Source organism: Alosa pseudoharengus, unplaced genomic scaffold (assembly GCF_046254945.1).
Source record: "Alosa pseudoharengus isolate Yale_2024_CS ecotype anadromous, Long Island Sound unplaced genomic scaffold, YU_APseudo_1.1 YU_APseudo_1.1_scf_14, whole genome shotgun sequence".
NCBI classification, from domain to species: Eukaryota; Metazoa; Chordata; class Actinopteri; order Clupeiformes; family Clupeidae; genus Alosa; species Alosa pseudoharengus.
In genome coordinates this window covers 8,934,450-8,949,139 of record NW_027468609.1, presented here as the reverse complement: position 1 = coordinate 8,949,139, position 14,690 = coordinate 8,934,450, and the positions used below count along the sequence as shown (strand labels likewise).

Sequence of the window (14,690 nt, the reverse complement as noted above, 5' to 3'; positions counted from 1 at the left end):
TGCAGTCTCTGCACCATTGCACGCATAGAGCAATGCAGTAATGAGCCTTAGCGAGGTATGGGGAACACAGCAAATGATGCCACTCTCACAGCTACTCTCTCAACAGCCAAGCTCTTATTACAGTTTTTTCTGAATGCTTAAACACATTTTTTGTAACTATGGCTTTTTTTGCAAAACTCTACACACAAATGGCAAAACCACTCACTGAGTTCGCAAAACTAAAAGCACAAACACTGCTTTGCACTCAGTTTGCAATTTTGTAACACACACTTTGCACAACTGTAGGCACAATGGCTATTATTTACACTATTTTGCCAACTCTCTGGCACACTTTCTCATGTGAAAACTGTTTTAGATAATTAGTTCACTTTGCAATCAGCCTAAGCACTATAAATAAGCCACAGGTAATGTACAATGGGTACAATGGAGTGAGCAGGAAGAGTGAGAAGAGAAAGAAATAGCCCTTTTACAGACAAAAAAACATGTGGGGATATTGTCATGTCAGGCCTGGATACGTCATTCCAGAATATATTTTTCCCGGTGCCTTGGACTAGGACATTGCATGTGATGTAGACAGCATTTTGAGAGAGACGACCCGATGTAGACTGATTTGTTTTGTCTCAGTGAAATGCTATTTTGTGTTTTGACTTGGAAAAACACACTTGTGTTTGTTTTGATGTGTGTAAATAAACATTACAGTAATACTTGAAGTTTGGATCCCTGTATGTTTACAGAACTATGACAAAAGTATGACCTCAAACTGACATAGTCTACCTTGTGCACAGAGAAAGCAAAAGCCAGATGTGTTTTTTATTCATACCATCAGTGTGTTGTTGGCACATTGTGTGCTTACTATTGTGATGGCTTGTGTTTACTGTTAGATACGAAAACACCATTTTTACGAAGGTGTGAAGAGTTAAGCAAGGTGTGTTAGCTTTTGCAAGAGAACTACAATGTTTTGCTGATTGGGTGAGAGGTTTTGCCATTTGTGTGTAGAGTTTAGCAAAAAAAGCCATAGTTACAAAAAATGTGCTTAAGCAATCAGAAAAAACTGTAAGCTGAGGGGAAAGTTGAATTCTGTGGAGAGAGTCTGTGCTCAGTGCGGATGACACAGGTTTCGTTATTCAGATTTGTGTGTATTGACTATTGACTATTCTAAAGCAATGGCTCAGGATAAAAAAAATATTTATACTAATTACCTGATGTATTCATTTAGCAGGCACGTTTATGCAAAGCGACTTCCTGTACAAATGCAAAATTATATTTGTGTGTTTGCTCCCTGCTACTAGGACCTCACTACTATAATAAGAGGGTAATTTATTTATTCCATGTTTCAGCGAATTCAGCTGATTTAACAATATTTTAATCCCTATTTATATAGAGGAGTAAAGCAAAGCAGATACTGCAATGTTTTCAGTCGCATGTGACATAGTGACTCAGAGCACATGTTTCAATCGGTCGTGATTGCTGTGCTCACACTGCTTGTTCCAACTGCTCCAACGGCAATAGAGCTGACAAGAATGCCAGAGATCCAGCTAAATCAGTCCAGAGCTGGAACGCTACTGGCTACGTTTCTTCTAGTCGGACGTTGTGAGCTGGAAAACAAACTCCTAAATTTGTCTGAGGGGCAGAGAAAAGACTATGCTGCACAATCACACAATATTATGTCTGACACTGATTGATTGATTCATCTTGACAAAGTGTACCTGAATAGTCGGTGTCTGTACATTCATAATGGGGTTCGCACTCCTCTACAACAATCCTTCATTGGACGTTCTATACCGTGTCTATAAGGACTGAAGACTTTCCCACGGACGGGACAGGAATGTGAAAGAGGCCCTCCCCATACTGCTGATAGAACTGTTAGGGAGAGCCCACATGCCACACACAGGCCCCAAAGTGGACAGTCGGACAGATCTCCAGGGGCACATGCTGCAGAGCTGTTTTTAGCCGGTTGTATTGTGCCGTGTTCCCTTGGCAGTATGGCAACCGTCCAGCACGTCTGATAGCAGTCATGTGCCACCACACACTGAGGAAAAACACCACAGTATGGCCTGGCCACCAAATGGTAAATCAACATCCATGATACAGTCTAAGATAATTTCTCTTGCTCTCTCTCTCTCTCTCTCTATCTCTCTCTCTCTCTCTCTCTCTCTCTCCCTCCCTCTCTCCACCTCCTTCTCCCTCCCCCTCGCTCCCTCCCTTGCTCCCTCTCCCATGCTGTCTGGAGCCATGCAGAGTTGATTATTAATAGCTGGCGCTCTGAACCAGAGCACAGACAGGTATCCTGACAATGTGTGCTGGGGGAATGGGGGACATAATGGCTGTGAGCGGAAGAATGATTATGATTTTCATTCATTGTCATTTATTCAGTGGCGCGTGCCGGCAGGACAGACAGAGGCGAGCCAGACGACGGCAAGAGGGCCCGCTGACTTATCGCCATGGTGACAGCGCCCATGCCAGGTCACAAGCTCGGTCCGATGATGGAGAGGCAGAAAGCAGACAGCGAGGAGCGTGGGGTGGGGAGGGGTGGGGTGGGGTGCGGAGGGGTGGGGTGGGGTGGGGTGGGGTGAGGAGCGTGGGGTGGGGTGGGGAGGGGTGGGGGTTGCAAGGGCCAGTCTGCCTCTCTCTCTGGCGCTGATCGATGCAAATTCAGCACTGGCTCGTTTGACAGTGGGTGAAGTCAGAATGTGATTAGCCACTTGTTCTGTGCGGAAAGATTAACTGTGATGGGCCAGTGACCCTTCAGCTGGGGCTGGAGGAGGGCCAGAGAGGAGCCTTGCAGAGAGCACCCAGGCACCGGAAGGAGGAGCAGGACAAGGGGGACAGTGACGCCCTTCACTGGTTTATATTAACTGGGGGCACAGACAGGCCCACACAGGCGACATAATGTCTGACCATGCAGCCTAGACTAAAGCTCTCACACAGCCCACCTGCCACAGTCATGCACACACAAACTGTATATTACAGTACAAGTTCACCTCACACACATTTGAATTCTTTATCTGAACCCACCAATCACACAAGGATTCAAATATTTCAATACAGGTAAAATACAGCTTTGAGACTCCTGGGTACAGAAAGCATTGCCTACGCCACACAGCAAGGCTGCCTATAACACCTGATATGGAGCAGAAATTTGCTAGCTGTTTGGATTCTCTCCTAGATAGGCCTAACAGTTTTAACCTACTACTCATTAGTTTGTGAACATGCCCCAGGCTGGTAAATTTCAATATTACCAACTTCCATGCACAGCCCAGAGCAGAGCTATTTCCAAGATTGGATGATACTTAGTCGTTTTGTCACACACACAAACACACAATGACACAGCATCAGGGCTACATCATGCAAGCAAGTCTGAAGCCTGTCTATTTCTCTCTCCGCCTCTCCACAGGATGTGAGACAGGTGGCCCACTCCCGTTAGATGAGCACCACGGAGACGCTAGCAGACGCTTCCTTCCTGTGGGCACACGCTGTCGCTGTCGCAGCCCCAACCCTGCCTTGCCAAAAATGCAGCCACAGAAAGACTGCACACTACACAAAACAACAAACCACACAGTCACAGATGATGGTGCTGTTCAGACACTTGTTACTGAATGACACAAATGTCAGGGAATATTCATGTGTGGAAGTGCTTGTGAGGAGTGTTCGTGTGTGTGTGTGTGTGTGTGTGTGTGTGTGTGTGTGTGTGTGTGTGTGTGTGTAAGAGAGTGTGTGTGTATGTGTGGAGAGACAGAAAGAGAGAGAGAGAGAGAGCATAGCCAGAGAAGCATAGCCTATTGTCAGGGCCTAACTCACAACCAGAGGGCTGCCAATGACAACATGGCTCTGATTCAGGGCAGGAAGCAGAGATGCGTTTCAGAGGAAGAATGGCCAACTCAGGGACTGCAGCACTTCCTGCACTCATACTATACACACAGGAGACACAGACACAGGGAGGGAGAGAGAGACAGAGAAGGATATAGAAAGAGAAAAAAAGAGATGAAGACAGGGAGAAAAAGAGAGACAGGGGGGAGGGGGCAAGGAGAGCAAAATAGAGTGAACGCATTAGAGTGAGTGAGAGATAAAGCATGGGAGAGGAGGAGTGGGGGAAGTGCTTGGGGCTGTGACTTCTTTCTTTTGCAATCCTCTCACCCAGGTCTCTGCCTGTGTTCTCCAACACACACCCGCTTCCTGTGGGTGAGGTCAGACGCGGGGCAGGAGGAGCTCGGAGCAGGCCGCTCCACGGCAGGATTTATGAGCATGTGATGGGATAACGACAGCAGGGACGCGCAAATACAATCAGACTTAGCATCCAGCTCGGACTCTGGCACAGCATTTACAGACTCAATGTCTGCTGAAGGGGTAACGAAAAAAAAAAAAAAAAACATTATCATCATTATCATTTTTGAATCCAAGCCACAAGTTTAAGCACTACCAAAAACACTAACAATGTGCAGGTGCCCAATGTCCCTTTCCACACAAAACAGAATAATCAAAAATAAAAACAATAAAATATATAGTAAACTTTAAGAGCCTTAATGACTTCTGTCCAGTTGCACTCACACCCATCATCATGAAGTGATTTGAGAGGCTGGTCCTGGCCCACTTCAAGACCTGCTTAATGGACCCCTTCCAATTGGCCTACCATCAGAACAGGAGTATGGAGGATGCCATCTCTACGGCACTTCACTCTGCCCTGTCCCACCTTGACAATAGCACCACCTATGTGAGAATGCTGTTCATTGACTTCAGTTCCGCATTCAACACCATTATCCCCTCCAAACTGATCACCAAACTCAGTAAACTGGGCATCAATACCTCCCTCTGTAACTGGATTCTGGACTTCCTAACCAACAGACCTCAGTCTGTTAGGTTAGATAACCACACCTCCTCCACCATCACCCTGAACACCGGTGTACCACAGGGATGTGTGCTGAGCCCTCTCCTTTACTCCCTCTTCACCTATGACTGCACACCTGTACATGGCTCTAACACTATTGTAAAGTTTGCAGAGATTGGTCTTATCAGCAACAGCGATGAGACGGCCTACAGGGACCTGACATCGTGGTGCACTGACAACAACCTGACTCTTAACACCAAGAAGACCAAAGAGCACATTGTGGACTTCAGGAAGTCTAAAGCTAGCACACACACACCCATTCTCATCAACAGGACTGAGGTGGAGCATGTCACCAGCTTCAAGTTTCTGGGTGTCCACATCTCTGAAGACCTGTCTTGGACCCTCAACACCTCTACCCTTATCAAGAAGGCTCACCAGCGTCTCTTTTTCCTTTTCCACTTGTCCCCTCAGATCCTGGTGAACTTCTACCACTGCACCATCGAGAGTATTCTCACCAACTGTGTCTGTGCCATCCAGGGCAAGCGATGCTTGTGTAAGGCGCGCAGCATCATCAAAGACTGTTCTCACCCCAACCACAGACTGTTCACCCCAGGAGGCATTATAGGTCTCTCTGCACCCGAACCAGCAGGTTCAGAGGAAGCTTCTTCCCTCCGGCTGTCACCCTACTGACCTCTAGCTCTGCATACCGGTGACAAACAATCAACTAACCCCCCCCCCCCACCGGCATTTTTGCCCCTCAACAGAACCCCCCCCCCCCCACCGGACAATTGCACTACCCTATCCCATCCATAGTATTCTATTATTTAGAAATGTACATACAGTCATTGCACTTATACAAAGCCACATTCTACTGCTCTTCATACTATTCATCATGCACATACACTTACTCTTACTACTCTTATAATGTTACTGTTTCTGCACTTCAATGCTACTGTTACCACACTGCACATAGCTGTACAAATACTGTACATATCTGTAGGAACATATCTGTCGGTTATACTGAATATCAATATGGTTCATACAAAATATTCATATTTACTTAATGTTTTTCTTAGAATATATTCTGCTAATACACTGCATATTATTTGTACTACTTGTATACTCTTACACTGCTACTACACTGCACATATCTGTACAAGTTGTTCATACATTGTTCATACTACATAGCCATATTTATTCATAGCCATATTTATTCTGCTCTTATAAGCTAATACGCTGCACATTTGTATTTACATATTACTGTAAACCACCTTCTGTAAACCAACTGTATACTTCTGTCTACACTGCACTATATATCCTGTTCTGTCTATGCACCACCTGTTGCACTTCTGATTAGACGCAAACTGCATTTCGTTGTCTTTGTATTTGTACTCTGCACAATGACAATAAAGTTGAATCTAATCTAATCTAATCAATGTATAGTGAACAACTCAATACAAGAAAACTTGCACCCACAGCATAAAGCCTGTTATTAAATAGATCCTTTTTTAAGGAACCCTTAACCTGCGTGTATATCTAAGCCTTATCTAAGCCAGCGACAGACACTGCACTGTCATCAGTCTGCACCAAATCTTCAATTTGTCTCAGAGGCCAAGGTACAATGGGAGATGAATTAAAGGTTGAAAAAGTTCAGGGTCTGAGATTTACTCAATGTATGAAAGTAAAAGTAGCTCTTCAAAGAACATTTTCGGCTGTTTCTGTGCAAAGCTATGCTGAGCCTAACATTATTATCAATTTCATAATATAGGCAGGCCACATGTGTGACGTGCGGCCTTCAACGTCATTATAGAGAGCTTACTTTTTGAAGTAAGTCACTTTGTTCACTTGAAAATTGTTATCTTTAATCTGATAAATAAATAGCATGTGAAATGTTAGTGGGTACCCACACACAGTATATTTGTACATAATGTAAATGCATATATATTGATGCACAAGCATATGTTTTTGGTACCAAACTTACACAATAGTTGTGCACTTGTATATCTGCTTGCCGTAATGGTAATTCTATTTTCAAAGCTAGTTAATTTGTTGGTAGTAAATAATAATAGAATGCAAAGGCAATTGTGCAATAATATTATTAATATTATGAACATTTACATAGTCTTTCAGTTACAACCTATTGAGAAGGGTCTGGTGTTAACCAGGCTAGTTACAACCGGCCCTTTGAGGGCAACTGTAATGCTGATGTGGCCTGAGATTAAAATTAGTTTGACACCCCTGATATAGGCTATTTCAGGCATATTTATCCATGTGAATACTAGTTGTCTCTGTCACAGACCTAACATTCAAGATGCCTTTACTCTGGAGTCCAGTCTCTTTCTTGTCTTCTTGTTGTTGTTGTTTTGGTCTGCGTGATATGCACTGATGGAAACACTAAGGAATAGTATGTTCTATGTGTTATTGTCCCATCCATTTAACTTCAAACCTGCCTTGATGTTGCTGTGGTAACTGCAAATTATCTTCCAAAATGGACAGCTCATCATAAGAGTGCTCCGGCAATTCCCAGGCAGCACTGAATATGGCAATACTCAGGAAACCAAAAAATGCTTGCCGAATATTTCAGTCCCGCTGGGGGAATGCATAAATGAGCACTGTGGGAGGATGAAGGAGGAAATACGGAGCAACACATTAGAGCAGTGAGGAATACTTAGGCAATTTCAAGGGAAGGTTAGGACAAGCTAGTCTAATGAAAAACTAATAGAACACTGTGGTTACAATGCAGAGCAACAACCACAACAAAACCAGCCAGCCACAGGGCACGGGCCAGACTTCATTACCCAAACACATGACAGAAATCACAAAAATACTAACAAGGACATCTTTCTCGTCCTCTCTGTCCAGGTCCCCCGCTGACAGTCAGCTTTTGTACAGAGGTACACAGACCAGTTCTCCGCTCCACTCCTCGCAGAGGGCTGCCAGCACTCGATACTAATGACCAGCCGAGTGGCCTCCACGGGGGTCCCAGGCACAGTAGGACACAGTTCTACCCAATACAGTCAAGAGCAATTTTCCTCCCGCAGCAGGACTTCTGTGGCGTGCGTGTGCATGTGCATGTGTGTGTGTGTGTGTGTGTGTGTGCAGGAAAGCATGAGCAAGAGAGAAAGTGAGAGCAAAAGAGAGTGAGAGACAGAGCAAAAGAGAGTGAGAGTGAGAGAGAGAGAGAGAACGAGGGAGAGAGCGAGAGCGAGAGAGGACTGCAGACACACAGGCTCTGGGGGATTAGGCAGAACAGGGGCATCAATCAGAGAGCGCAGACAGCCGTCTGCTGATGGCCTGCTGATAGGCGTCTACCGCCGACAAAGAGAGGAGAGCTTATCTGTGGGAAACCCATGACCGCCTTTCCATTCGCAAAACCCCACACTCTCTTTCAGTCGCTTGCTTTGCTTTTCAGTCTTTGCCTTTTGCTCTCTAATGTCACCAATTTGCTTTCTCTTCCTACCCCAGCACACCACGCACATTTCTATTCTCTCTTCCTCGCTCATCTGTCTTGGTCTGGATCAATCACAGAACATGTTCGACCACCAAGACTGACTCTCTGTCCAGATCCTCCCGTCTGACTGCCAAAGCATTTGTTTACAAACATTTCCCGTTTTCAGTGAAGTTTCGTGAAAAGCTAAGAACTTGCTCCCTTTGGTGTCCCACACTTCTGCAGGCTAAGCCTCTTCTGTGCCATGCTTACATAACACTGCTGCAGGTCACGCTGCAGAGGTCTTGTTCCAATCTAACTGGCCTCTAACTGGACATGAGCAGCAGCTAGTGAAACAAACACTCAAAAACAAAGGAGGTGGAATGTGGAGTTCACTGGGCCCTTGCTCAGGACTCTGAACTGCAGTGCGCTCCCAGCTTTCTCCAAGGTCCTCTCTGTTCCCTGGAAGTTCTTCCTTCCTGACGGTCGGATCACAAAGCTCCCTACCTGCTTCCCCGAGAGAATGACTGGGAAAGCACATGGCCTGAATGCCAATAGGCTTCTTTTGATCAGCAGCCAATCAACACATCGAGAGAGAGATAGAGAAAAAAAAACACACACACAGTCAGGGTCTCCAGCCGGCTGCAGGATGAGCAGTTATCAGTGCCAGAAGAGGAAGCCACGCTTATGAATGGAGCGACCAGAAGCCTGCTACAGCCGATTACAGTAAGCAAGGTGTGGTAGCACAAAGACTCCTCATTAAAGGCATACGACACAAGACATAGATAACATATGGACAAATATCTGTGCTTTTATGGTTTTATGGTGCGGTGCACAATTTGGCACCCTGATGCAATGACGTTCATAATAGCAGGACGAGGTTTTGTGCTTTGACTGAGTTGAGTTTAATTGCAGCCAGAGAGTAGCTGTGGCGGCTGGAGGACGGCAGTTGAATTATGGAGGACAGTGGGAGACGCTGGACTGTGGCAGTCATGGAAAAGCTCTCCCAGAATGCAGGGATGAAATAATAACAGCTCAAGCACAGCATGTGGGAGCTGTCTGCGAAAGGCACACGGGAGGGGCTGCCTCTGTTGCTGAGGAGAAAGTGAGAGAAAGAGGTAAGGAGGGAGGGAGTGATAGATAATGAAGGGAGTGAGAGGGAGAGCAGTAAGAGAAGAGAGAGGGTTGGAGACAAAGGAGGAATGCAAAAGCAAAAAAAATAGGAGGGGGGAGACGAGACGGTATAGTGAGCGGGAGAAAGCTTACATTCAGTGATGAACACTGAGAAAAATACATGCATTGTATTCTTGTCCACTGTGACTGTGTGGACATTCCAACTTCAGTTGACACGCACACACTCCTTTCTGTGCTCATCCCCCCTCTGCCTACACACACACACACACACACACACACCTTTGCAACTTTTACTTGGTATAAACACAAATCACACACTCACAAGGAGCCTTCACAACTGGTGCAAATGAAGACGGTGTGCGGCTGTGACCTCCCACTGAACTCTGCATGGTATTCTGCAGTGTGTGCTGCAGCCCTCCCACCACTAGCACACAGAGGCATGGGGAGAGGGGGAGAGGGGAGAGGGGAGAGGGGAGAGGGGAGAGGGGAGAGGGGAGAAGGGAGAGGGGAGAGGGGAGAGGGGAGAGGGGAGAGGGGAGAGAGCGAGGGGCTGAGGGGAGACAGGTTGAGAAACTATTCAAAAAATAAAATAAAGGGAGACATACACAAACACACCCCATCATAGTGTCCCCTGGCACTCCACACCTTTGTTCACATGCACCAAACATGCATCTCTATTTGTTTCAGCCAAAGGATGTCTGTGGTGTCACAGGAACATACAAACACATCTAAAATGTCTTTATTCACCTATGGCTAGGGCTGCTAAATATCTGTCATGACAGATCACCCAGTGTTTCATCATCTGTGACTGCAGCAATGGGGGTGACATTTGTCACAGTAATGATGTCTGGCAAAGGAGCAGGGGGATCAGACAGACACAGACACAGACACAAACACACACACACACACACACACACACACACACGCCACATATTGAGGCACATGCACAGACAGGCTCTACCGCCTTGATACGGCAGCTACAATATGTACAATTCTCTATTGAAATAGCAGAGTCTGAATACAGAATCACAGAAATATTCCTCAGACTGAACAGCTTCAAGAAACACAAACAGCCACCCAGTATCTGCATAAAATGTGCACAGCACAAATTGCCTCTATTCTGCTGACATAAAACATGCTTCCTTAAAATCATTAGCGTAATTGACAAATATTTCGATTTCTGTAATTGGACATTCACTTAGGTGTTGATATCTCTTTGTTACCTATCAAAGTCACTACAATATGGACTATGCTAAATTGTGTCACCCTTAGTAAATAACACCCAATTTAAAATCAGTGCATGATGTTCTCATACTGATTTGTAGGATAGTCAATAACCTCATCAACTAAACTAGTCAACAGTACATAAACTCATCATCACTAAATCCTGAAAGCGAGAACATTGCTTTGACTGCTGACATAATATAACCATTAACTGGCCGCTTAGAGCTTGCTGTACTCAATTACCTGAAATGGCAGATACAATTACCTCATACAGTAGAACATCACACCCATAAAACATAGTGGCGTGATAACTCTTTGGAGAAGAATTAGGTGTAGAGGAGTGTGTGTGGGTGGCTGGAACAAACAGTCACAGATTAAAAGAGTACAAAATGGAAATGTAGGTGGCTTGGATGGTTTAGGTATAGGGAGATTGGGTAGGTATCTATTAACCAGAACCAGAGATATCAATATCTACTCCTCCATTTCTTAGTCAACAGTCCCAGAAAAGTAAATTCCCATTAAGTAAATAATGTGTGGATCAAAAGCACACTAAAGATGTGGACTTCCGTCCAAAAGCAACTAAATGGAACTGTGACTGTCGCAGGCCATGTCCATTCTAGGAAATATACAATTCCTCCCATCTATGGTGGATACAGTTTACAGCCATTTACAGATACTAATAGTGGCCTGAAAATAATTGATACATTATTTGTTGGGAATGTATTTAAATCATTCCAAGACAAATTTAACTTACTCTCAAGTGACTTGTACAGATATCTACAAATAGGACACTACATCACAAAACACGCAGATTGGGATAATATCAAAAGAGTAACTAATATTGAGACACATTTTGTAAATGTATTTGAACAACATACATAAAAAAAAAAACATATTTACAAACAGTTATTGACAGACACATCAGATGATACATTTTCTAAAACTGATAGTTCCGGTCCTTGATTGTGATTGGCTGAATCGCGTTTGATGCCATTGTAAAATCCAGCACAAACATACACCTTGACCGCATTCCATTCTATACTACTGCGCTACCATAACTTGATACAAAAGTTAAAATAGCTGCGTCTTGACGTTGCTTGGCAACCATTCAGATAGAGGAAATATATTTATTGGCGGAAGAATGATTATCTATGAATAAATTGTTCTTGTTGCTTTGCTTTTACTTTATGAAACTTTGCCAGGTAGTTATAGCAACAGTTGCCACTCGAGTCTGTAGGTTACGCTGCTTCTACAACAGCTAAGGGGGGTTTTAGGCACTCCACTAGCGCGTTGTGCCTAACAACACCCCTTAGCTGTTGTACAATCAGCGTAACCTACGGCCTCTCGGGGCTTATTGCTTAAGCATATTAAAGGACAGTGGGAACTGGAGATCAGCATAACTGTAGATGCCAACATGTGGGAGGATATAGGTTCAGGATGTCACAAGGGGGTGGGGAGCCAGATTTGGAAAGAATTTGAGTGGAAGGTAAAGATGAGATTCTTTTGGACTCCACTAAAGATTTGTTTTTAAAAATAGTGCTAACTAATAAATGTTAGAGAGAATGTGGAATGGTTGGGGACCACACACACATATTCTGGGGCTGACCCAAACTATAGACATATTGGAAAGACATCAAAGGAGAACTGGAGAAAATCTTAGGAATTGACATCTCACTGGACCCTTTACTTTTCTTACTAGTAAAAAACACCTGGGCACATGTTTACTAAGGACCATAACTATATATTTGAGGGCCAAGCACCCATGTTTCTAGGTTTTTCTATTATTATTATTATTCCGTCATGGGAGTCTATGGCAGCCCATAGAAAAAGTTGTGACGTTTGGCACACTGATTGGGGACAGTCCCATAATTAATTTCACCAAGTTTCATGTCGGCACCTCGAGCGCTTAACGCAGTGTTTCTCAAACTTTTTTTCTGGGGACCCACTTTTTAAAAATGATAGACTATCGCGACCCAACTCGTGACTGTGGTAGTTAACAAACTAGATCAGTGGTTCTCAAACTTTTTTTTTCATTCCCCACTTTGATCAAGGGGGCATTCTCGAGCCCCACCTATCCCTCATCACTCTAAGAAAGTGGTTGGTCAAGCTTAAAATTGTCAAATTTATTGAAATAATGACAAGTTCTAAATATATCCTCTTCAACAGAGTTAAAATCAGCTGGTGCTGCAGATATAATAATAATTAAATTTACACATATTTCTGTTTTCCAGCAACATATTAGGAAGCATAGGCCATTTTACAGCATTGTACAATATATTCAATGAAATACCAACATGCTGCATTAAATGGATCTATAATCCAGTCATACTGCACTGCTGGTTGGGAAATATTTTTGAAATAAACTTTGCAGGGATGTGATGTAGGCCTACTGTTTAATACATGGGATCACAAGAGTGCCTCCCAATCAGACGTTTCAGCGATTTCGCTCAGAAATCTCAAAGGCATAGGCTACTGTCGCGATCGAGGCGCCTGTCCCATACTCAAGTTTTTTTGGTGAATGCAGTAATCTTATTTGCTAGGTGAGGTAGGTGTTTGTCTTTGCCTTGTAACTGGTCATTTAACTCAAATGTATCGCTAAGATAGGCCTATATCAAATATATCGCTAAGATAGGCCAGCTTCGTCAAGAAATGTTCATAAGTGAACGTGCTTGCAGATTCAAACATGCGCCCTTCTTCCAAGAAGAGGCGACTCGGAGCTCAAACACGCGCGACAGCACTTTACCTCGGGAAAGCCACCTTGCCTCGCTGTGAAACTCACCACTCTCACAACAACGTTCAAAATCTCATGTAGGTCGGGACTAACTAAGCTGCCTTGACACGAGCGCTTCCCTGTGAATAACACAGTGCGTCCATTGCGCATCGGGTGCTACCTGGGCCCAGATAAAAAAAATGAAAAAAAAAACTCCTGTTTTTCACGTCAGTTCGCGCCCCACCTGGCATGTCTCCGCGACCCAGTAGTGGGTCGCGACCCACAGTTTGAGAAACGCTGGCTTAACGTCACCAACTGGTCAAAGTTGGACGTGCATTCCCGCATGTTACTTTTGACCCGTTAGCCCGATTTTCAAAAATGAGGTATCTTTGAAATCCTTGGACCAAGTCAAGTTCAACACGCCTATGACATCAATTTCCGCCATGATGGATTTTCCACCATATTGGATTTTATTCAAAACCCTTTCAGTTTTTGGCACAGACCATCTTCAGACCATGTCTTATTAGTGCATTATTTTCTGGAACTATTGACAAACGTGTTTTCCTATGACAACCAATCAAAATCAGAACAGGAAGTGAGCTCATATCTCAGCAAGCCTTTCATGTATCAAAACCAAACTTGGTACATGGACTAAGGATCCAATTAGGAAGAAGCTCAAGAAATTTGGTGACCTTTGACAAAAATGTATTTTGGCTTGTAACTGTTGATGTGTTTGGAATTAAAACATACTAGTGGTGTCTGTTAATAATGTGGGCGGTCCTAAGGCTGACACATATTTACTTGTGCCATAAACGTAATCGATCAAGCAGCCATCTTGGATTTTGTCAAAGAAACAAAGACATTTTCACAGGCCACAAATTTTATCTGATCTTCACCAAATTTGACACAGACCATCTTCAGATCATGTATTATCAGTGCATTACTTTATGGAACAATTGACAAAAGCATTTGCCCGTAACAGCCAATTGAAATCGGTGGCGAAGCCACCAAACAAGATGTGACCTTATATCTCAGCCAATCTTGAAACTTGCTGTGACTGCTTACAGCTACGGTATACTAATGTAACAACATTGAGTTGCTATGGCAGGGCCATGTTCATGTTCATGTTCATGTTGATGTTGATAAATACATGGCAGGGCTCACTATTCTGTGTGCAAACCTTACTGGATTGGTCTCAGCACTGGGGCAATGATGGATATATGGATACAGGCAAACATGCATGCATGCAGGGGCGCCTGCAGGAATTAATGCTATGGTACGCACACCTGACTCCCCCCCGCAAAAAAAAATACGCGTGGATAATATTTGTCCGTTTCCTGGTTTAGCCGTGCATTGGTCAGCAAAGAATTAGC

At 44.1% G+C, this 14,690-nt stretch overlaps 1 protein-coding gene across 1 annotated transcript in view; it reads right to left on the bottom strand.

The window, feature by feature from the left end:
- dym (dymeclin) overlaps nt 1-14,690 on the bottom strand; it is a 71,916-nt gene that overhangs the window by 36,826 nt on the left and 20,400 nt on the right. The window lies entirely within an intron of this gene.